We start from the raw sequence: 24,700 nt of genomic DNA, 5'->3' as shown, positions 1-24,700 counted from the left end.
ATTTATTTTGTTACAAAATCTTTAATAAAATATGCCTCAATTTCTTTATTTTAAATATTATTAACAAGTATGCAATTTTCTAAAGATCCATTCAACCAACCTCTACAGCTGCATTTTAAGCAGCAGAGCAGTTTCTTTCTGTGGGGAAAAATGTTATGTATTTTCTTGTCTGGGTTTTATATTATGGGAGAAATAATAAGAAACTAGTGCTGATTTATTTGATCTCCATAAATGAAATTTAGTTTTCAGTGTTGCAAGAGTAATCTTACAACTAAACCTTTTTTATGGGAATTTTATTAAAATACATAATTAACCCTGAATACTTCTAAGTGTCTTAAGGAATATTTTTTTCAGTCTCTGCGAATCTTTCAGTTCATCCTACAAACATCCACGTCACAAATAGTCTTTCCCAGAATGTAATCTGTCAAGCCAGTTACTCTATATATTTAAAGCCAAGAGCAAAATTGAATAAATTAATCTCTCATACTAAGAATGATTATTGCAAAAGTAATAATTACAAAACTAACAGCAGGAAAATACCTTCATTTAATGATTTTAGGTAGCCAGCTACATATCACAAATGTGAGTTCTTTCCTTGCCTGCCCTTCAAGTTCACTTCAGTGTACATTCATTTCTTACTCATGCGTCACATTGACAATTAATAATCTCATGGATTTGCCTTCTTTGATTCACAAGAATCAATCATGTTGAGTGAGTCCAGCAAAACCTATCAAGATCACTAATGCTTTGTCCTGCAATCAAAATGTCTCCTAAACTGGCAAAAAAATCTAAGGGATAGAGGGCTAAGACAACACATTCCTTTATTCCTAGTCCTATAAAATTTCTCAAATGTGAAAAAACTTTAAATTTCATCCATTACATCAACAAACAGGTCTACCCAACTCCACGATAAATGCTAAATCACTCACAATGGAACTAACCTGCGTTTTGCAATCTACAGTGTAAGCACTGGCAGACTGTAATAAGCTATATGACATAAGATATATCTCAGGGGTAGCTAGACTGATGCAGCCAGTCTAATGTTTGAATGTACTCTTCATGTAGCAAAACTGTCTCTCTTCTACTTTACTGAGCTAAGAAAAGAATGGTGAGTCATAGTCATTACTGTCTAGTCAATATATGAATTTATGTTATTAATTTTTAAATTACCCTATAGACCTTTTGTGTTACCCTATAGTCAACACAAAACAGTGAAAAGCCCTTCTAATTCAACTCAGCAATGAAAGCTGTGTAAACTGAAAATCCTTTAGATAGCAACTAATCACTGTTGATTCTTATTGCAGTAAGATGAATAATTTTACAGAAAGAGCTTTTTACAGCATGATAGAATATTTTGTACATCTGACTTTGGACTAAAGGCACTTTCTTGTCTAGGTGACCAAAATTTAATTGAATACAATGTCCAACTACTCCGTACATGTATAAAATAAAAAAAATTCTTTGACAAACATGATTAGAAAACAAAGAGAACATGTGGGAAGAGAATACGAGGAAATACTGCTATTCCTTTAAATGCTGAGGTGTTCTATCCAGAAACAAAATGTGCTAATTAATCTACAGTGTCTGTAATAAAAGGGGGAAAAAAAGGCAATTTTACATTACTTAAATGCTTCCACTAGAAGACCATTCAGTTTCCTGGGGGAAGACTACTCACAAACTTAGAGTATTCCACTGGCATAATTTTTCATTTAGACAAGACAATGAAACACTAGCAATAACACTCTCTTTTTCAAATACTGTCCCTTAACCAAAAAAAGTATAATTTTTCATATGTTCAGACTTTTATACAAGATGAATGTGTTCAGTCCTCAGAGTTTGTGGTGTAGGTAAATCGTTTCATTGATCACCTTCTCTTGAAATATCTGGATCCCATTGCTTCTCTACCTCTTAGAGATGAAACTATAATCAAATAATTTTAAAAATTCAGGATACCACTGTGCTACTAAATGCGTAAGAGCTATTTCAAATACCTTCAGTGTCATCACAGAACAATCCAGCTTGAAGATCCCTAAAAGAATCAGTGAGAATCCTTTATTCCTCTGCTGTCACATGCATTTGCAGATCATAGAATAATCCTGCAGAGATAAGTGGCTAATCAAGCAGGTCTTTAATTCATACATCAGGCAACCACCAGTTTCTCTGACTAGATCTCAGTGTTCTTAAAGGAAAATTACTGCCCCTCTTGCACAGCTTTCCATGAATCCCACTCTCAAAAAGCAGCAAATCACAAACTAAACAATAAAATGTTAATGAACATTCCTCAATGCAAGGCCATTCATTTCCATCTTTACCTGAAAAAGTTCAAATTGTGATTCCGCCTTCTCTTCTCAGTAGTTAGCAAGTATAAGTATAGTTTTCTGACCCTAACCCAATGGATCTGTTGAATGCTTAGGCTTCATTTGCTTATTCTTCATCATTCCCTCTCAACTTTTCTTCTCAGGTCCTTTGAAAAGAGAGAGAGAGAAGGAATTTCCTAAACTGCTATATACAGTGGAATATGCAGAGATTCAAAGATATATGATTTGGATTTTCACTTCTATAATTTTCATCCCTCTATAAGCAGTGCTTAATACTGTGTATGTAAATGAGGGATTTCTAAACCAGCTTTGCTTTGGAAAAGAAAAATTGAGATAATACAAAATAAATCACTAATCAAAAATTAGTTACCTTCCTGTATTACTTTTGGGCTCTGACTATCCCCACTGCTAGACAGTCATTCAGAAGTACCAGAGAGAACTTTGGCCTCAGCTGTTTATACAAAAAGTCCTTTTACCTGCACTTGTGTGCATTGGCGTAGCTAAATACAAACTTAAAGGTCATTATTTTTATTTTAGCTTATTATACTTTAATTTATTTGATGATAAATGAGCTATGTGTTCTGACTGATTATTCAGTCAAAATCAGTTTTCCCTGATCAACACTACAAACAAATAATAAAGCTGTAAATGAAGAGTAAATATAAAATTGAGAGCCTTATTTGGTTGAGTTGTTTATTACTCTATGATTCCAAAGGTATTTATTTCACCAAGGCCTACATATTAGTTAATAATTGAATATTCACAGGATCACATGCCCAAGAGAATAATAGAAAAAAAAAATCTAATTCAGTTTAACTTAATGTTTACACATATATATTTGTGGGGTAACACTGCTCTATTCTATCACAAATGGTAAAGTAAGGTGCTAGTTTTCCAGATAAATACTGCCAGGGTAAATCAGACTTCCTTTTCCAGTCTATAAAGGCACTGTGATTATTTCAGTAAAAAAATTCTATCACCAGGAATCTGGCTCATGGCAATTAGCAGAATTTCTAAAGACACAAAATAAGCTCAGAGTGAGGTACTGATTATGAGGCTTCTCTTGGAAATTAAGCATTATTTTTTTTAAAAAAAAATCTGATCAGGTTATTTATATATTCATCTACTATTTTTTTAACTTCTTTCACTTTGAAATTTTTTCCTATTATGTCATCCAAGAATATAACAATAGAGAAGTAAAAAAAAAAAAAAAATTACTTGATGGAATATCCACCCAGAAACTTAAAAAAAAAAAAAAAAAAAAAAAAAAAAACAAACCACAACAGTCTTTTGGGTTCAAATTCCTATTTCAGAAAATGTTTAAATTATGTTTGAATAGAATTTCAATAAAAGAGATGAAAAGTACAGTATGAGGATACCCCACCATCTGGTGCTTCAGGAGGAAGAGAAAGTCCAAATTTCTCTCAGAGGAATTAATTTAACATTTCTTGCCTGAGTACTCCTACAGTATTCATCATTAAGTATTTTATCAGTTTAGCTCAAATGCACATAAATTGAACATAAACATCAAATATATTTCATTATTTTCATTTTTTCAATGAGAAAACTCTAAATCTGGTTCAGCTCTTCCATTTGTAGTATAGTTTGTTATTGTTTTTGTTAAATGAACCAAAAATAATTCAGTGCTTAAATGGTTCCACTTTTAGCTCCTTTTGAAGCCTCTGGAGAAAAGACCTTTATTTTCAGAAAACCTCTCTCTCTCTCTCTTTTTTTTTTTTTTTTTTTTTTTCCCCATTACTACATTAAAACTAGCCAGAAATTAAAACAGATCAATTAACAAAAATTAAAATACCCCCAAACATCTTTTCATGTGTTGGGCCCAAATGTTATATCCATCTTACCAACCCTGTCTGCAACAGACAAGGACAATCTGTCTGAGAAGAGGTGCTACCAAAGGAGCTTAGCAACTTAACATGTGGCTGCACCATCCCAGTGAGAAGGAAACTAAACATGACTTTCACATAAAATTATTAATTAGTAACATGGAGGAAGAAAAATTGGATCAGAGCATCTAGAGAAGGCCTAGGGGGTTTTTTTCTTACCTAGAGGAACAACAGCCCAAAAGCAGAAAAACAGCATCCCACTGGAGCTATAGCTGATCCCTGAGATGTTGTCACTTTCAGGAGCATGAAAAAAGCAAGGCTAGACTAAGTGCCCTCAGCTAGATGTTGCAATGTCTACAAGAAATGTGTTTCTAAGTGAAACACAGACGTCAAAAGAACAGAAAACCATGTAGTCAAGATCAAGAACAAACACAATGTGTTTTAACTTTCAGCTTTTCAAAAAGGGAATGCCAGACTAAGAGAACATCAGAAGATACTAGAAGGAAACACTTTCAAATTTAATGAGAGCTGGTTTTATATGTAAAATAGTATTATAAGGGGAATGATTTTCTCTGCAAGAGGATATTGGTTTAGGTAGTTAATTAGACTTTTGGAAACACTAAAAGAGGAAGAACAATCTCTTCACTCACCTGAAGCAGGATAAAACAGAAATGCCTACAGTTTGTAAATACACACTTGTCACAGTGTAAATGGGAAAATCAGATAGGACAGACAATAAGAAAAGACCTAACACTTCACAATATAAACAAATCATCAATCTGGCTCTTAAAAATATTCATTAATGCAATTTTACTCAGTGAACTACATGTTATGAATATGCATACACCTTTGAGGTGATGTGTGTATCAGGTTTCATTAACATTAGTAAAGGAAAGGTTTCAGTATGGCTGTGGAATTCCTCTTCAAGGAAAGGGAATTATTTGCTGAAACCCACAATTCCCATTGAATTATCAGTTCTGACTCCCCAGTCCTCCCTGAGACAATTGATTCTTGTGGACGTACATACACGTAGGACCTAGTAATCTCAGAGATGTAACTAGAAACTAGCTGTGCTGTGGGATATAAAATAAATATCAAGGTTTAAAAAATAAGGCTCACAGGAATTTGATGACATTATTTCGTTCCTGCAAAACAATTTAATTTGTATCTCTGCCTGATACATGCAAAGCTTATAGGTGAGTACACTCCAATTTGGCTACAGTGGAATTTTTCATTCATGTATTGTATTTGGTTCATTCATGTATTGCGTGGGGGTATTTTACATGTTCTTCTGACTTTTACACTATAGGAAGATGTGCAAATACCCTTATTTTCAGGCAAAAATAACAACAACAAAGACAGAAAAACCAAATCAAAAAACCCCCGCAAACAAATAAAAACACCACAAAAACCACCCACTTCAACAATTAAAAGGTATATTGCCTTTTCAATCTGGTTGTCTGTCTAAAGTGGAGGATGAATTGTTTCCCACGGTTAATAAGTCATATATGTTACCACATTCAAATCTCCTCCATTTCTCAAAAAAGTTATTTAGTGCACTTTTCACAAAGAAGAGGATGCCACAAAGGGAAAATCCAGATCTTGAAGCTTCAAGTGTTTCATCAAATTTCTGATGCACATGCAAGTAAAACTTACCACCACTTATGTGTATATAAAATATTCCAATATGGACAATATCTTCCACAAATTTGCCAGATCTCAGAGAACAGTTCCTCAGTTTCCTCACTTAAAATCTGCAGCCTTATCACAGTTTTATTTAGGGATATTTATTGACTCATTTATATGCTCTTCACCACCTGCAAATCTAAACCACTCCCAAGTGCCTTGTAACAGACTTTGTCTTCATTCTTAAATATTTGGAACGAAAAACCAAATATTTTTATGTGTAAGATATTTCTAATTTTTTTTCTATTTTCTTTTCCTTTGTTTTACATTCATGATAAAAAGGATCTTCATGGAAAAATTGACTATAGAAATTAGTTTTCTCCTACAAACATCAAGATCTCATATCTTGCAGAAGTGAGACAATGAAAAATATTTTTGAAACGGAAAAAATTTTCCAGTACATTTATACATATTTATTCATAAATTGCATACTATACACAAAGTATAAACCCACATACAGTTTTATCACTTTCAAAGAGGTGGGGGAAAAAAAGGAAGGAGAAAATTTAGATTTATCAGAATAGATTTTCAGAGCTATTACATTGCTACTATTATAAAATTAGATGTTAGGATGAAAGATCACCCTGAATTTCTAGGCTTTCCAGTATGCTTCTCAGCTCATTCTATTTATCTATGAGGTGATGTGTGGTAAACACATTTGATTCTTATGTTGTCAATGTTTACACATATTACTATTTTTCAACCCAACTGTTATTCCCATTGTGTTCATCAGAACTTCACTTATATTGGTCATAATTTGGGGGAATGAAAATTTTCCCCAAAAGTACTCACACTCATGGTGAAAACTTTCTTTGCCTATTGAACCAGATGGAGGATGAGGGCAGGCATGTTGCAGCGCATACGTAGAGTTACAACAATGGTTTCATCCTGTCGGCATTCTGGTCCTTTTCTTTGGCAGAGTGGATTAACTACCTATATACACTGAAGTGGCTACCAGCAGATGCTGTAAATTACTTCATCTGTCAACATTACAATCATATAATTCCATTCAAAGAATGCTGGAAGATGAGGTTTTTGTTGTTGCTGAGGGAGAAACGAGAAGAATCACAAAGTAGGTTACTGACTGCTGTGAAGGCAACAGTCTCCTTTCATAGGTCATGTTTAAAACCAGTATAAATATTAATTAAAGATATTCAAGGAACATCAGGTTTTCAAGTACCACAGGACTCCTTACAGAAAAGTGGAGTCTTAATGTCCTACATTAATACTTACTTTTCATTAAATGTGAAACAAATGTAGAGGAAAGATTTTCTTTACGAATAACGAAGTCTCTGATTACCAGTTTCTTTTCTTAATAAGGTTTTTCTTGATAATAAAGCATAGGTCACACCTGTTAATTATGTTATGTTTTCTTACCACTATTAATTTCTGTTACAAGCTTGGAGGATTCAAGTAAGTGCTCACATTTTTGTGTTTACTTGTACCATAAAAGCATGGCAAACTTTTCAATCCAAATGACAACAGCTTCAATGCTCAATAGAACTAAATTACAATCAAGAGCTTCTGTTTTTAAGAAAGCACTGTTTGCCTTAAAGAAAACTGCCTTATGCTTGTGGACAGCTAGCCAAAAAACTTTCAGTCCTCAATGTTGGAGAGGTGCTAGCCTGTAGTGAACCTGGCCTACCTGCCAACAAGCTTTTGCTAAAGCCATTTCAAGGAAGAAAAATGGAAAATATAGCTTTATCCCTACCATTTTGCATCCTTCTAGAATGCAAAAAGATAGAGTTAAAATTAAAAAGCTGGTATCATATCAATCAGTAAGTCAAAATATAAGCTCAAATTAGCTAGGAAAAAAATTCACTCCTTCTATCCCAATTTACATCCAGAGTCATTATCAGAAGCAACCTAAACATTTTCTTTGAATTTCTAGATCAATAAAAATAAAATTTCTCTTTAGCATGAATTAGCTGATTTAAGCAATGCACATATATTGACTCTCTATAAAAAGAAAATCTCACTTCTAGTAAATGCTTTACACCCTAGTAAAGAGCTCTGTTTTGCAGGACAAGTTATAGTTGCTTGAACATAAATTATATCATTAAATTCATATGTCTGTGGAATTAATGAATAGAGCAGTCAATGAGTAAAACAATACTTCAGGGATTTTTTTTTTTTTTTCCCTTTAAATGAAGAAGCCTTCTTTACAACCCAGTATATTCTATCTAGCACTGATGTTAGAAGTTCTGCTTGCAGGGTCCTCTTCCATTTTGATTTGTGTAATGAGGACATCTTCTGGGACATAAGAGAATACTGCATCATACAAGGGGGGGGGCGGGGGGTGGTGTTCAGAATTTTAAATGCTTTTTCTTTGTCACTTCAAAAGGCCTGGTAGGTCATTCAAGCATTGGAAGGTTTTTCCTATTCCATTTAGTCTCTCTTTCTAATTCTATTCCATCCTCTTTGAGTCTTCCAGACATGTATTTCCTATAAGCTAACTGTAAAACAAATATTTGTCCTAGTTATCAATACACTGTCAATTCAATTTTTCTTTGAAAATAGTTGTCTTCTGTGAATGAGGACCCTATCCTTTCTTTAATTTCTCATAGACTGAAAATACAATAAACTTCAAACTAGCAGGTAAATGGACTTCTAATCTGTGTTTAATAAATCATCACAAGATGACTGTGAAACAGCTTGATCTCTTTTGAAGAGCTCATCACACTTTGCAAAGTTCTTCAGAAGTTCTTGCAGAGGTCTGAGGATATTCTAATTTAGGAGCCCATATAGTCATCTCTGTATGACTCATGCCACCAAAGTCCCTCTTTTCCAGCAAAAGTGATAAGTATTACAGTTCGATTTAGTTAAAAAGAGAACACATTTACAGCTGAATGCTGCCAAGGTGAAATACGGAACTTAAAATTAATCTGTTGAAATAATTACTGGTGAACTTCGCAAAATTTCACGGGTCATTGAGCTCATACCCTGATGACCATGAGTGAGAGAGGAAACAGTACGACACAATTGGATTGTCTTCATTGTAACTGAGATTCTTTATTAATTAGAAAACTCACAGGGCTCTAATTCTAATTAATTCTTTAATAATGTAAAGTGGATATCTGATACATTTTGTCACTTATCATTGGTGAAAAGTACAATTAGGCATTGCAGTGCAGAGTGAAAGTTACTGGTTGCTCAATGAGCAGCCTGGTTGCTTGGCAGAAAGCTGGTGACGTGAGAGTTTATGTTGTAAATCCTACTTACCAAGTAATTGAAAACCTGAAAATGCAGCACTCTTTCTGCTCTCTCATTTATCCTGAACTATCAGAAGCCTTTACAGTAGTCTTAGGTTTCAGCTGCTAAAAGGTGGCTCAACTCAGTGAAGCTGAATAGAGCCCTGCCAACAAAAATCTGGCACAATATGTTCATCTGGCCGGTCACGCTGATCTTCTAGTTCTCTGAGCTGTTGTGGGGGCCTTTTTTCTATCTCCATACACTGTGGCATGAAAGAGCGTTTCCAGTCTTTGTCTGCCTTGCCGATTTGAACCCATCTTAGTATTTGAAATCTCCAGAACACACTAAGTAAATCCATAAAATTTGTTTGGTTTAGAAATGTTCTTCATGAGAACACAATTTGGTTACACAATGGGGCGACTTTCCATAAACCAACACTTACTTCATTTTCAGTCATATAGAACTAAAATATCAGTACACTTCACAGTTTTACAAAAGAATGAGGACCACTGCTGTCAGCATGACACCTTCTACATGTGACATGCTAATGCCCTCCATGAAATACAGAGTGAGAACGAGGCTCACAAACACTATTTCAGGCTAAATAGAAGGTAGCAGGAGGGAAATGAAGTGACAAGCACATAGCTCTTAGGATGCATAGCTTTGTCATATTGTAGCTAACCAGTGTGTCTTCTAGTGTGGGGCTTGCCATGTCTTATTACATATTTTATAAAATTTCATTAAAATTGCACATTTGATTACATGTCAAACAAAAGACAACTCTTAATTTAGGACTACACTTTAACAAATAATATCATCTTCTATCATGAATAGTCCTGCCACCACTTTCTAAAATAATTGATTGTCCTCAGTCAGCTTATTTATCCAGCATTTAGAAAATAGATATTCTTCTTTTTAAAGAGAAAGATTGCCAATCTTTCTACTCATTCTTGCTACCCACTAGAAGTTAAAGCTTTTTTTTTAATGGAGTGTCTCTGTATCAATTTTTGCTTCAATATAGATATTTTTTAGGGTAGTTGTATTGCAAAACACGTATCTAACATGTTAGTTTTATATGTTGGCTCTTTTCACTACCATACCTATATCAGATTGCAATTTACCAGCTTAATCATCTTTTGTTATTTAACATTTTTCTTTTCTTTTAAATCAAAAATTTTGTAAAACACCAAAAACATTTTTGAGGCTTTTTTTTTTAGTAACAGTTTAGCAAATATTAATAACTTTGCACATACCTAGTAAACCAAGTTAGTGAGATAGGATAATTATTGAAATATCATAATTTATTTTCAGGAAGAGGCCGATGTTCAATATTCTTGCCTCCTTGTAGAGTTGTGAGTTCACCATGTGCTGAAGAGCTTTATTAAAGGAGAAACACTCGCTCACCTAAATCAAAGGAAGAGGCCCTCTCTTCTTAGCCCTGGACTCTTTATAGGAAAGCTCTTATTTCACCTTGCCTGCATGTAAGGGTGAGAACCTTGGTAGGAGCAAGGCACATTTTTCTCCTGGAATGGAGGAATGAAAAAGGAGGCCAGGTAATATCAGTCTCCAAAACTGAGTGGGGTAGAGGGAGCAGGGTGAGAAGGCTTCTGAACACACCCACAGAACTCAAACACTCCATTGCTTAGCAACATCTTGTTACAAGCATTAAAATATTGCAGTTTTTTGTGTCATGGGATTTTTCTATGTGCCATGAGGAATTGCAGGACCCATGTAGAAAGATGTAGAAGCGTAAGTATAACAAAATAAGAATGTTATGTGACTGACACCAGCTCTGTAAAGTTTTATCAAACTGACATCCCGTCTCTAGTAATTCTTTGACATTTTTTGTGTCTATTTTAGAAAAGAAGAGTCCTGACCCAGATTTCATATAATAATTTAAGACTGAATGACAATGGTAGGATTAAGAAACTATGACAAGAATGGACAGAGAAAGAAGGGTGATTATATGAGAAATGTGACTTCAGAAACCTCATCTGCAGTTAGATAATTTCCATTATGAATGTCAGACTTACAGCCATATTCAGATGGACAGAACTCATGTACTCCAGAAATCTGCAGGACAATTTTTCATGCACAAACAGGCCTGAATGCAGAAACTACCTCATTCTTTTAAGCTTTAATATTTTTTTCTGTTGTAAAACATGAAAATTATCATCTATCTTTCGCATACATGCAAATGTAAGGACATGAAGAAAATTTGTACTTAGATTAACATCAGTATATTTACTACAAGATCTAACTCCTTGTGATGAATGCAACACAGACTAGATGGCACCAAAATATGGGCAGGAGGCCTTACACTACATTTATCAGACTATGCTAATGGGAAGAAAAAAATTATCTTTTGACCTTGGTGACTATAATGCACAATTGCTATATTTGCATTTATAAAATTATTTCAGAAATAAGAAAGACTTTTCTCATTCAGGTACAAAAACTATAATGGTTTAATTTCTAAACATCGCTTAAAATTTTAATTAAGAATGCACAAGCCACCTTGTATATATATCATAGACACCTTACATATATAATTTAGTGAATTGCACTGTACAATTATGTTCCACTTAGACTCTGTAGATGAGATTACTTTTTGCAAGTCAACCTTTCCTTTTTCTCTGTTTTCTTCATGACTAATGCCTGCAATCATGGGTTGGCATTAGGCTGGAGTGAATCAGGTTTTCAGAGGTTGAATACAAATGCAATCCAATGCTCTTGCTTGAAGCATATCTGATCTACAGATATCAGCAAAACAAGTGCATAAAATAATGGGCTTTTTAAAATAGGTTTTTTGCATTCATTTGGTAAAAATGTGATATTGCAGTGTTTGAAACCAGTTTGAGGAAAAGTATGTTTTAAATACATTAGATACATTAGACAAGCCACAGCAAAATGCACAAAACACTAATATACTATAAGTAGGTTATGGCTAACTTACTCACATTACTGCAGTGAAGGGCTCTGAGCCTTTCCATGAAAAATCCTATTTTCAATACTTTGTAAATATTACACTGGACAGAAACTCAGAAAAAAGGTTTCAGATTGAAAATACATAATTTAAAATTTTCTTTGGTTTCTGTTTGTTGGGGTGTTTTTTCCTTCCCTAACTATGTCTTAGTTTATTTTGTATTTGAAAATACAGGACAGAAAAAAATAAGTTCTTAAAGAATTTTGCACTGAGAGCACAAGAATGCATTCAAATATGATTGAGACTGGCGAAGTCTAATTTTGCATGTCCAAGCTGCACAGGAAAGAAAACCAGAAGTTAAATGAACAGGTTGAAATTTGATTATACCAGGGCTTAGCTTTAGCTTTACATCACTTTATAAGCATACTTCCTTCATGTGTTAACTAATACATGCATGTATGTGAGTCATTATAATGTATTTTGGAATAACTGTTCATCTAATACACTGTAGTAACTGCCTTTTTAAGTTACATCTAAGCAGGGGTTCAGTATGTGTCAGTGTGTGTTAGTGTTTCTCGACATCCTGATTTACAGAATTATTTCATAGAAGATTTTAAAGTCCTAGCCATGACTTATTTCACATAGTTCACTTTACAGAACACAGCATTAATATAATTGTGATCTATCAAGTTCACATTTGATAAGTTAAAATTTGAAAACAAAGCTTGTGTTCCAGTTCAGCACCTTGGTACAAAATTAATTGATTACTTTCCCTGGTAATACAAACATGAAATTTGTAACTGAAAAAGGTTCTTTTTCTTCCATATATAAAACACTTCATATGTCAAGATTGGGGAGCTAATTTAAAAAGTTAAACAATGAAGGTAAAATATTTTACCAAAGTTATTCTTAAGTACTAGGAGCACAGGAGAAAATTAAATATGATGGCAAGGTATTTATCATTTAAGTATCTCCACAAAATATTTTCTTCAGAGAAATGTATACAAATCCCAAAAGGATAACTGCTAAATTTTCTTTCTAAGACAGAGATAGAAAATTATCTGCTTCTGTCATGAAATCAGACGTCTTTCTTTTCATTTTCCATGTTTAACCTTTTTCATACAACAATGTATACATTCCACAGAGTTATAGAATAGGTTGTATATATATAGAATAAGGAAGGTATCCATCAGGCTCAGAGAGTCCATCTGCTGGTTCTGTAGAGTACGCCCCAAGAGTCACACCAAGTGTCTGAGATCATTGTCCAAGTGCTTCCTGAACACTCTCAGGATGGTGGTGTGACCACTTCCCTGGAGAACCTGCTCATGTGCTCAGCCAACCCTGAGTGTGAACTATGTCAAGGTTTTGATCCTGAAAATATTTAGGAGCCGTAAATTTTGCATCTGGGCCATGAGCTTTTTAAAAAATCATTTTGTCTGTTTGTAACCCGCTTCAAAAATCCTTGAATGCATGTTTATTCATGGATTAAGAATCATAGAATCATTAAGGTTCAAAAAGATGTTTTAGGTCATCAAGTCCAGCTGTCAAAAAAGGCACAATGAGAAGTCTTATTTTCCCTAATTATATTTCATTCCTCTCTTCTCCATATGTTCAGATTCTTCTATTTTAAATTATACTATTTAAAAATACTAAAACATTTTTTCTTTCTTGAGTTTACAGGTGTAACAACAGATGTTGCCTCAGCTAAGCTACAGAGTATTGACAAAATTATTGGCTACAAGTATGAGATGTAATCCAAATATTTTAAAAGTCTATTAAATTTCAGAATTTATATTTAAGGGTACAGGTGTTCCCTTAACTTTCAATAAAGAACTTGTTAGGGGTTTCTTGCTAGCTCTTTTGTTATTATAGCCTTAAGAGCTATATCTTAACACAAACTGACTACCATAGAAGTTCCCCAAAACAAACTTATACATTTATTTGAAGTTTTTCATACTTGACAGTCATACCTCTGTTATCCAATGACATACAATATCACTTTTTCTAGTAGTTCTCATGACAGGAAAGGAAAAATAAAAAGGAAAATATTATATTACAAGTGCATAACTTGATTTAGACACTTTTTCTAGTTTTAAAAAATGCTGATGTTTCTTCTGCAATTGCAAACAGGTTGTTCACTAGCATTTACTATGTGTTTACTGTCTGTTCAAATGTGTCCATTTTGATAATAAGGGATCCAATCTAACACTTACTGATTACCTGGGTTCCATTTCATTCTGGTTTTGAAGCAAAACATTTTGCAGATTTAATTAGCTTCATGTTTCTAATTGTCATGGTTACTCCATGCACTTTTATATGCTATACTGTAACCGGCACCATTTTAATGCAATGTGTATTTTTCAAAATAATTAATTCTGTCAGATATGAGATGAGATGTCTTATTATTTCTCCACATAAATTGAGTTTTGAAAAGAAAAATTATAGTACTCTTTGTTTCCTTCCCAGTTAACACCATCTTTTCTTCTGCATACTTGCAGTGCCACAAAAGGATTAAAATTCTTTACTCTCTGGCTGAATTTATGCATTCGTCTTTGTACACCAATAATCCTTCTAGGGTAGATGCCAATAAAACACATCTGATACATTTATATTCTGATGGTAGTCCAACTCTGTGCTCTGAACCATTGTATTTTGATGCAATGTTCTACTAAGCATCTTCTATGTTTTCCAATAAAGAAAGCTGTATATCAGTGAATAATTAAGTAAGACATTTATAAATAGCATTAATATCAACATTAGTACTTTCTCCTAAGTCCTTTATTGACCTTGTATCTTGGTTTATTTCTTCCTCTGCTGAACTAACTGCTATAAATTATTTTGATGAACATTGCTTTCAACTATTTATTTCAACAATAAAGAAAACAAAACACTGGCAAATTACACCTAGAAAATGCTGTGATGTTTCAAGAGTTGTGATCAGGGGTCTTAAGGGCTGAAGAATAGGGTACACACTTGAATAACATAAGCCAAATGTTACTATTTTTATTTAAGAGATGGTATATATTGTGCTTTTTGTCAAAATATATAACTGTTTCTGAACAAACTTTTGAGCTTATTAAATTACCATTATTTATGTTACAAGACTGACACCATTTTTGCTTTCTGTATGGATGGAAAGTTCTTCTATCAAACATACTGGTGCTTCCTGTGAGAAAATATGTGTGCATTTAGGGATTCTATCACAGCTGGCTTCCCTGACATATTAAGAAATCAAATTCCATAAAATGCACTGACTATGCATGAAAAAAACAAGAACACTGTCAGCTATCTGTGTTGCCATTTAGCCACAAGTGACAACAGAAACCCAAACAGCTGCTTCCTCACTTTTCTCTTTCTTCCTCATTGGGAATGGGAAAGAAAATCAGAAGGGTCAACTTGTGAGTTGAGGTAAAGACTATACAACAGATAACAGAACTATGCTAAGGTTCTAAGAGAAAACCAGCTGACAATAGCTGTGTTACTAACGCAAAAATAATCCTTGTCCTATTCTATCAAGTGAGTTTCCCAAGTTTCCCTGTTTTACCAAGTGAGTACAAGCTATTAATTAATAAAACTAATAATTGTCTTTGAAGGTGTGTACTTTTTAATCCTATTCGAAATACTAGAAGTGTAAACATGAAAGGAGAGACAAGGCCATCTCACAGGTTATTTGGCTGTGTGGTGTTCAGGGCTGCAGATTCTCTCCAGGAACAGCTGGTTGCCTGGAGCAACAATACTGCAAGCTGTTTGCTGGCTGCATGCATGCTTCTCTAGATGCCAGGTTGCAGAGACTTTTTGTTGTCGCTAACTTAGGGCATTAGAGCTCTTAGGGCAAGATTGCATAATAACTAAGCCTGCTTTTATATATAGTTACCTCCTCTTTAATGATCAAACCCCACAGCTTTTAGATGATGAATGCTTTTTTTCTAATAAGCTAGATCCATTCTCAGTGAAACGCGTTGCCAGACAATGACATGTCACTTACCAACACACCTGTGATTGGTGGAGCCATGTGTGAAAGTGAAACCTTTAACTGTACTATTAGCCTATATAAATATGTTGGAATAGTTTCTGGACATAAATACTATTTCTCCAGAATGCTTAGAAACTCTACTTCTCCTGAGTTGCCATATTTAAAGAATACAGCTTGCAGTATTCTTATACTGTAAAAATATATTCTTTAAAATAAGTAGAAGAATTAATCTGATCTGTGTTTTTTCCCCATACATCTGCTCTTTTCTGGACAGGGTTTCCAATTTTAGACTATTAACTGACTATGATGCAGTATATTCACAATTCACATATTCACGTATGTCTACAAACACTGTAGAGAAAGAGTGAAATCTGAATTAAAAAATTGTCATTATTACCTTGTATGCTTTAGAAATTTGCCACTCTTACATGAAGACAAAACTATGGCCATAAACATATATGTGTATGTAAGTTTATAATTCAAATTTCCAATGTCAATAAACAGTGCCAAACAATAGAGAGGATATTTTTATCTAAACCCCCCAAATATGGAGATTATTAGCTACTTTAGGTACCACATGGTATTTCCTGTATGTAGGAATCCTACTATTGACTTATCAGAGAGAGAATCATAGGGAAAAAAAAAATAATCACAGAATCCTAGAATATCCTGAGTTGGAATGGACCTAGAAAAACATCTCCTGGCCCTGCACAGGACAACCTAAAGAATCACACCATATGTCTGAGAGCCTTGTGCCTCCAAATGCTTAGTGAACTCCATTGGTGCTGTGACCACCTCCCTGGGGAGCCTGTCCCAGTGCCCAAACACCCTCTGGGTGAAGAACCTTCTTCTAATATCCAGCCTAAACCTCCCCTAACTCAGCATCAGGTCATCCCCTCAGGTCCTGTCACGGGGCACCACAGAGGAGAGATCAGTACCTATCCCTCCTATTTTCCTCATGAGGAAGTTGTAACTACAATGAAGTCTGCCCTCAATCTCCTCTGGGCTGAGCAGACCAAGTAACCTTCAGCCCTCTCTTCATATAGCTTCCCTTCTAAATCATTCTCCTTCATGGCCCTCCTTTGGCTGCTCACTAATAGTTTTGTATTCTTCTCATACTGTGACACCCAAAACTGCCCCCAGCACTGGAGGTGAGGCTGCCCCAGCTCAGAGCAGAGCAGGACAATCCTCTCCCTTGCCCGGCTGGCGATGCTGAGCTGATGCACCCCAGGACAGGGGTGGCCCTCCCGGCTGCCAGGGCACCGCTGGCTCATGTTTAACTTGTCATTGACTAAGACCCCCAGGTCCCTTTCCACGGCACTGCTTTCCAGCATCTCATTCCATGGCCTGTCCATACACCCACGGTTGCCCCACCCCAGAATCCAGCAGAATCCAGAAACCCAGCGCTTTCCCCTGCTGAACTTCGTGTGGTTGGTGATTGCCCAGTCCCCTGATTTGTCAAGGTCTCTCTGCAAGGCCTCTGAGGGAGTCAGCAACTCCTCCCAATCCAGTACTGTTGTCAAATTCCTTAGGTGTACCTTTGAGTTCTGCATCCAAGTTGTCAAAAAGACATTGGAGAGCACTGGGCCCAAGATGGATCCCTGCAGAACCCCAATACTGACAGGTCACCAGTCCGATGTGACTTGAATTATTATAAGAATAGTTCGAGGGTGCCCTACCTGTGAATCTTTTATTGACCCCTTGCATGATGTGTTTAACCAGCTGTGGGCTGGATGTTTTGTCATAAAAGATACTATGAGTCACTGGTCTTTAAAAGCAAAAAAAAATCAGTCTTCAAGGCTGTAACTCACTGGTCTTTGAAAGCTTTATATTTCAATTCATTTTAAAGGAAAAATGGCAGTAAAAGAAAGCAAGTAAATCATCTGATTGAAATCAGAGCCTTTTTGCAATACCCCAAGGCTATACTGCTTCCAATTAATGTTCGCCTTTTTGGAATCATATACAAATATCTTTTATGTTCATTATGCATAGCAAATCTGTCTAATTACTTTCTTAACATGTTCTAGTCCAGATCAAAGTATCTAATTGCTGTAACAACATTAACTTTGCAAGTCTATTATTCATGATCAGTGGCTAGCTGTTTCTAAATCTGCACTATCATATATGAAGAGGAAAATTAACACAGTCCAGTAAAAAGTTACATAATTAAGAAAATACTTATTTCAAAACTATTTATTACATGCTACTTAAACTGTTACAGGAAAAAATGCAATTTTCTGTGACACTGATGCCTTAAGTTTTAGCTTTCATGTTTTTCAGATTCCATGCTGCTTAGGTGTGTAGTTCTGAGCCTCATATTAAGTGCCAATAAGCTCCCTTCACAGAGTAGGTAGACAAAACAAATCCTTTCCTGCTGAGGACCAAGGACAACTTTCAGCCCAACAGCATAAATAACAGTGGATTGAAGGGAGGAACAAGAAGGGTGAGACCTCACAACCTGAAGCTGTAATTGGACAATTAAACCCCAATATGCAAATGGACCAAAACTAATAAAAATGTAAGGTCTGATGCCCAGTCAGCCATTTTGGGACCATTCTTAGTCCACTCTAGGTGCAGCCCTGGTCAGGCTCTTGTCTTTCCCAAGATGAATCCTAGAGGCTTTCAATAAATACCTACTTAATTCTCTATCTCTGTCCAGTCTCTGTTTCAGGCCAGACTTCCCAAACCATCAACATGAATTACCAATACTACTTTTCATGGAGGATCAAATTAAAAAAAAAAAAAAAAAAAAAAAAAAAAAAAAAAAAAAAATTTCTAACCAATGATATTGAATTTACTTTAGCTGTACTTTTTAAAAAATTTTCTGGCTATATAGTTCCTTGTTTTCTCTTTGGAAATACTCAAAAGCAGCTGGAGAAAATGCACACAGAAAGTAGATGCAAAGGATTAATCGGAGTAAAAGTCTGCCCTGATTGTCCTATTATTATAATAGAACTATGAAAGTGCATCATCTCAAGAATTAAAGAAGTCTTGCTACTTATCAGTGGGAAATAAAATCAAATTTCTGTGACCAAAATTAAGCAACACAAAATATTCATACAATGAAAAAATATGGGAATATTCACAGGCAGCAAACTTGGAATAGAGGGAGAAGTGTTACCACCCTGATAAAGCTGCTAAACCAACAAAAAATAAATCTGGTAACTGCAAAGTTCATGTTAGTTTAATTCCACTTACACTTCTGTTTTCCCACATGCAAGAGAAAGAAACAATTACGTGTTCATTGAGCATCTACAGAGATTAGATGACATGGAAGTCAGGATATCTCCAAACTATCTTTTTCTATAAAACACTTGAACTCAAATCTCCTGAGGCCTTATTACTAAATCTAAAGGCAGAAAAATGGTGGGGATTTCAAAAAGCATTTTAAAATTCCACTTACATCAAGAATCAGAAGTGGGGGCAAGGGGTTGGTGGGGCAAAACTTCACAGAAAATCTGTTCCAGTTCAGTTTTACAAGTGATGAACAGGGTGGGTTTTAGCAGACTTATTTAGGATTATACCCATCAACATATCTCACTTAATTAACAGAATGGGAACAATTAACTGTATGATTACTGAAGAAATTAAAATCTTATTCTGTACACTCAAAGTACATAACTGTTGCTCAGAAACTGTAGAATACAGTATACTGCTATTATTTTTACTGCTCATAACTTTATCAATTCAGCCTACCAACAAACTCCAGCATATTTAAATTTTAATTATTTATCTGAAAATATTGACATTTTCTTCAATATATCAAATGTCATACTTCTTTGTCAAGTTCAATATCAGTATTTTAGATGATTATTTTAAACATTAACATTTATTTTGATAAAAATTAATTTTAAATCACATAATGTAATGGTCATTTTAGTATTTAACAACTTTTTTTTTTTTTCTCTTTAGTAAAAACATCAAAAAAGGGGGTTTACACCAGTGGGGGAAGAGAAGACAGCATCAAGAATGAGAGACAGAAAGAGAGAGAAAGGGAAAATTATTGACAGTAAAAAAGGCTGAACAACAAATGACTTAGCTATTTAATAAGATAAAATAAAAAGAGGAATATAAATAGTGAGTAGTCATGTTCCTTCAGATACTGCCAACCCCATATTCATACTGCTGAATGGATTTTCCTATGCCATGATGTGAACATCTCCCCTGTGTAGAGGGGTTAACTGTGATATTTGACTCCTCAATGTGCAACAGTCTTCCAGCTAGGATGACTTCACTCTACCCTTTGATCTACACACAAGCTACTTTTCCCAAAGATCTTGTAAGCTACAGGTTATATCAATAGCACATAGATTTCTCAAGCTCCAGGTATTAGGCCAAACAGACCAGATATAATTCCTCAAGCACAATGCCTTCTTCAAGTCTCCTAGAACAGAAGGTTTTCCAGAATTCAAAATATGAAACTACTTATCATTTCTAAAACAGAAAATTCAGCAACAAGCTCATCAGCTGAAATATCTGCTACTTGATATTGTTCATTAAAGAATTGAGAGTTATGACCTAGGTTAAAAATATACTATGTATTTTCTTTTTAAATTTTATATAGTACTGAAGTACTGTTCCATAGTGATATGCCGGGGGCTCCTTTTCAGGAGTTTAAATTCCCCGGCATTCAGGTGGTTTTAGAGTTCTGGCCCTCTGCAAAGCTCTGTGCCAAGCGCAGGAAAAGACGGAGTCTTCAAGGTTACATGCTTCGTTTATTAGTTCTTATCTTACAATTTTCTCAGTGTCCAAAAGATGTTTGCCGCGGCTCGGACATCTGGTGACTCCCCCTGTCTCTGGGCTGTCCTTATCTTTTATACGAATTGCTACATATTCTTTATTTACTATTTCTTACCAATGTCTATCACTATTACTAAAAAGGTCATCTTTACTCTGACCCAATCCTCACTAACTACTTTGTGCCAACGTCACTGCAGAAATGGAGTGAGGGAACAAGAAGAAAGAAGAAAGAGACAACGCCCTAAATTCTCCATCTTGCCCCATTCACTTCAATGCCAAGAATCCCAAACCCACTGTTTTTTCACCCTGTGATATACTAAACTACTATTTTTTACACTCCTGTGGCCTGCAATGCTTCCTGCAGTGCAAGAAGCCTCTCCCATGGACTGAAATCAAATCCAGTGTCTCTCTGAGCCCTGGGCTCTGGGCTGGGGTCCCAGACCCTCCTGCCCAGGTCCCTGACCCTCCAGGGCAACCAAAGGAATGCCATGGACTCCAACAGTGATATTTCATTTTTTTAAAGAGATGAATGTAGACAAAAATACATTTAATCAGAACTCATTGATCCATGAGCATACTTATATTCTGAGTTCATATAATCCTTCTCAGAAATTCTGAACTTACTACAGAGACAATAACAGAATTTTGATTATGTGAGTAATAACGATTCCATTCACCAGTTCAGCCTCCAAAACCTCCAGGTGTTTAAAGCAGAAAAAAAATAGATGTAATCCAGTTCAAAGTTTCATATTTTTCAAGTCTACAAATCAAAAGTGAAATTTTCCACTCATTTCAGTAATTTGAATTTCATCCTTGACCTGCAGCTGAAATCAGGGGAAAAGATAAAAGGAAAGAGGGAAAATAGGCCTACAAGATTGCAAAGTTTATCTGTATTTTTTTCTTTCATATTTGAATGAAAAACTATCTAATGATAGAAATTACACACAGGCTTTCATCACAACCCAAGTAGGTCATAATTATCCACACTTCATATAACTTTATATTAGTTTAAAAAATTTATAGTGGTGAAAGTCAGTAAGCTCCAGCCAACCACCAGATGTGTGAGTCACAAAATTTTAGTGTATTATCACTTATAACAACCAGGATCAAATGTCTCATCTCAATGAACATAACAGGATAAAATCACATACATACTTGACATGAATGCCATCCAATAGCATTATTCAATTCCTGCTTCTGAAATTAAAAAATGCTATTAATATACTATTGTCTGAGTACATTTAATAAGACTCATATGCTTTAAGAAAGAAAAAGACATCAGTTATTACCTAAAGCTAGGTTTCAAAAGACAAAGTTATGCTGAGAATCCTAGGCTTCTTTGAAGAAAGTATCCCTTCCTGAAAGAAATTAGTACAAATGTGATGGAAACAGCTTTGAAGCCTTTTTTGGGGAATCAATAAACTTGGATGTCTCTCTGAGTTCCTTTACACCAATACCTGCAATATGGGAAACTAGCAGCAGGAGTCACAAGTCTGTGCACTTGCATGAGTGTGACCTCCTTGGGATCACTGAGATATGGTGAAATGTTTCACATGACTCGAGTCCTGCAAGAAATGGATGAAGTCACTTCTTCACTGCGAAGAAAAGAGTGTACAGCACACTTCTTGTGAGTGGAAGGCATGGAAGTGCATGGAGTGCATACCATCCTTGAGTCTGTTCAGGAGCCAGGCAAGGGCATACAGCTCAAGATTAGCAGGTGGAACACTACAAGACATGCTAGGGTGGGCATCATGATACAGTGCCTTCCTGAAACAAATGGAAGTAGCTTCACTTTCATAGGCCCTGGTTTGCAAGCATTACTCCAATCAACCTTACATTTTCTGGAAAGGCAATATAGCAGGGCACAAACAACTTACAAATTATCTGAGGTGCATTAAAGACTTCTTGGCCCAGGTGATCAAGGAGACAACAATGAATAGATTCAATTTTAAAAACAAAAACTTTCTTTGAATACAAACATTTTGAGCTGTCTTGGCTGTAGAGAACATGAGATGGTAGAGCTCAGGATCTAGGCAACAGACGCAAGGCAAAAAAGCGAATCACAGCCTGGATTCAGGAATGCTGACCTTACTACTTTCATCAGAGATGTACCATATCATGGGATACAGCCCTATAGAGGGAGAAGTCCAGGAAAGCTGGTTGATGCCTCCTTCAAGCTCAAAAATTCCATCCCAACAAACAGGAAATAAGCAGAGGTGGCAGGAGGCGTGCATGAAGGATCAAGGAGCTCCTGATGGAACTGAAATAAAAAGGAAGTGCTAAAGAGGTTGAAGGAGGGACAAATAATCCAGAAGTATAGAGATGCTGTATATTTTTACAAGAATGGGGTAAAGAAAGCCAATAATTACCTGCAGTTGTATCTGACAAGAGCTGTCAAAGGCAACAGGAAAGGATATTGCAAGAACACAAACAGGAAGGAAGACATGGGAAAACTTGGATCCATTTTCTGAGTAGGCTAGGAACTTGGTGATAAAAAACCTGAAAGAGGCCAAGGTTCTCAGTGCCCTCTTTGCCTCAGTCACTACAAGTAACACTGGCCTTGATGCATCTGTTAGACTCTGAGACCAGAGGAGAAGTCTGGAGGAGGGCAGACATATAGTCGGCAGTGAGGAACCAGGTTAGAGAACACTTGAGCAAACATGCACAAGTTCATGCGTCTGATGGAAGAATCTCTCTGACATCTTTTTGAGGCCATTCTCCATTATAATTAAAAGGTCGTGTTAATTGGCAGAGGTCTCTGAAGGCTGGAAAAAAACAAAGGTCACTCCTGTCTCCAAGTACAAGAAGTGTGGAGTATCAAATGAGCCTCACATCAGTCTCTGTGAAGGTGGTAGAGCAACTAATCCCAAAAATCCATTCCAAATATATGAATGACACAAGGTGATTGAGAATAATCAGCATGGATTTATACAGAGGAAATCGAGTTAAACCAAATTTACAGACTCCTACAATGAGATATAGAGCATCATGGATGAGCATGTCACCTCAGTTTTAGGAAGGCTTCTGAAACCTCATCATCTTCAAAGATAATCTGCCAAAGCATAGTATAGACAAGTAATCAGAGAGTTAGATGGAAAATTGTCTGAACATCCAGGCCCACAGAGAGCAGCAGAAAGTCCAGTTGCAGGTAGCTCATTAGTTGTGTACCGCAGCATTAATACCTGTGCCAATACTGTCTAACCTCACCATCAATGACCTGCATGTTGGGACAATGTGTATGCTTGGAAAGTTCATAGATGACAAAAACTGGGAAGAGTGACTGTTATACCAGAAGGTTATGTTGGGGTTTAAGTCTCTGTGGAATTTTTTCCCCCCTCCCAAGTTGCTAGGAGACTAAGTGCTGAGTGCTTAACGTGGACAAAAGAACTGATAACTTAGTTTTGGGGGAGGGAAAAAAGCTCCCGGAGAGAGCGGAGGGTGGGGGGATCTCGCGGCTTTTCTTTTCTTCTTCCGGGGGGGGAGCACGGATCGGGCCACGGCTGGCTTCTGGAGTCCACGGGTAACGAAGGAGTCTGGTCCTGGGAATTCTACCATCTGTTGGAGTATCCAGGAATTCGGCATTTCTTCGCTATCCTGCTGGATTTTGGGTGAGACCGGGTCCCGCCGCTGCGGCTTCTCCGGCACTGCCACCTCTGCCTGCCGAGGACACCCCCTGCCTGCGGAGGACAGTCCACCGCGCCCGGCTTCCAGCCATCAGCGCCGGAGCTTCCACCGTGTGCCCTCGGGGTTCTTGGTTCTGTTCTACTGTTGTTATAATTGCTGTTGTTTTTTGTCTGTCCTGTTATATTTACTAGTAAAGGACTGTTATTCCTTTTCCCCATAGCTCTGACTGAAAAGTTTTATTTTTTTAATCTTCCAAATTATAATAACACGGAGGGAAGGATTCAAATTCCTCATTTCCTAGAGAGGCCTGCCTCTCCTTAGCAGACACCTGTCTTTTCAAAACCAAGACAGGTTATGCTACTATTCTCCAGCTGGACAGGCAGGAGAACGCGACAGA

Source organism: Hirundo rustica, chromosome Z (assembly GCF_015227805.2).
Source record: "Hirundo rustica isolate bHirRus1 chromosome Z, bHirRus1.pri.v3, whole genome shotgun sequence".
NCBI lineage: Eukaryota > Metazoa > Chordata > Aves > Passeriformes > Hirundinidae > Hirundo > Hirundo rustica.
Note: the sequence above shows the minus strand (reverse complement) of the source record.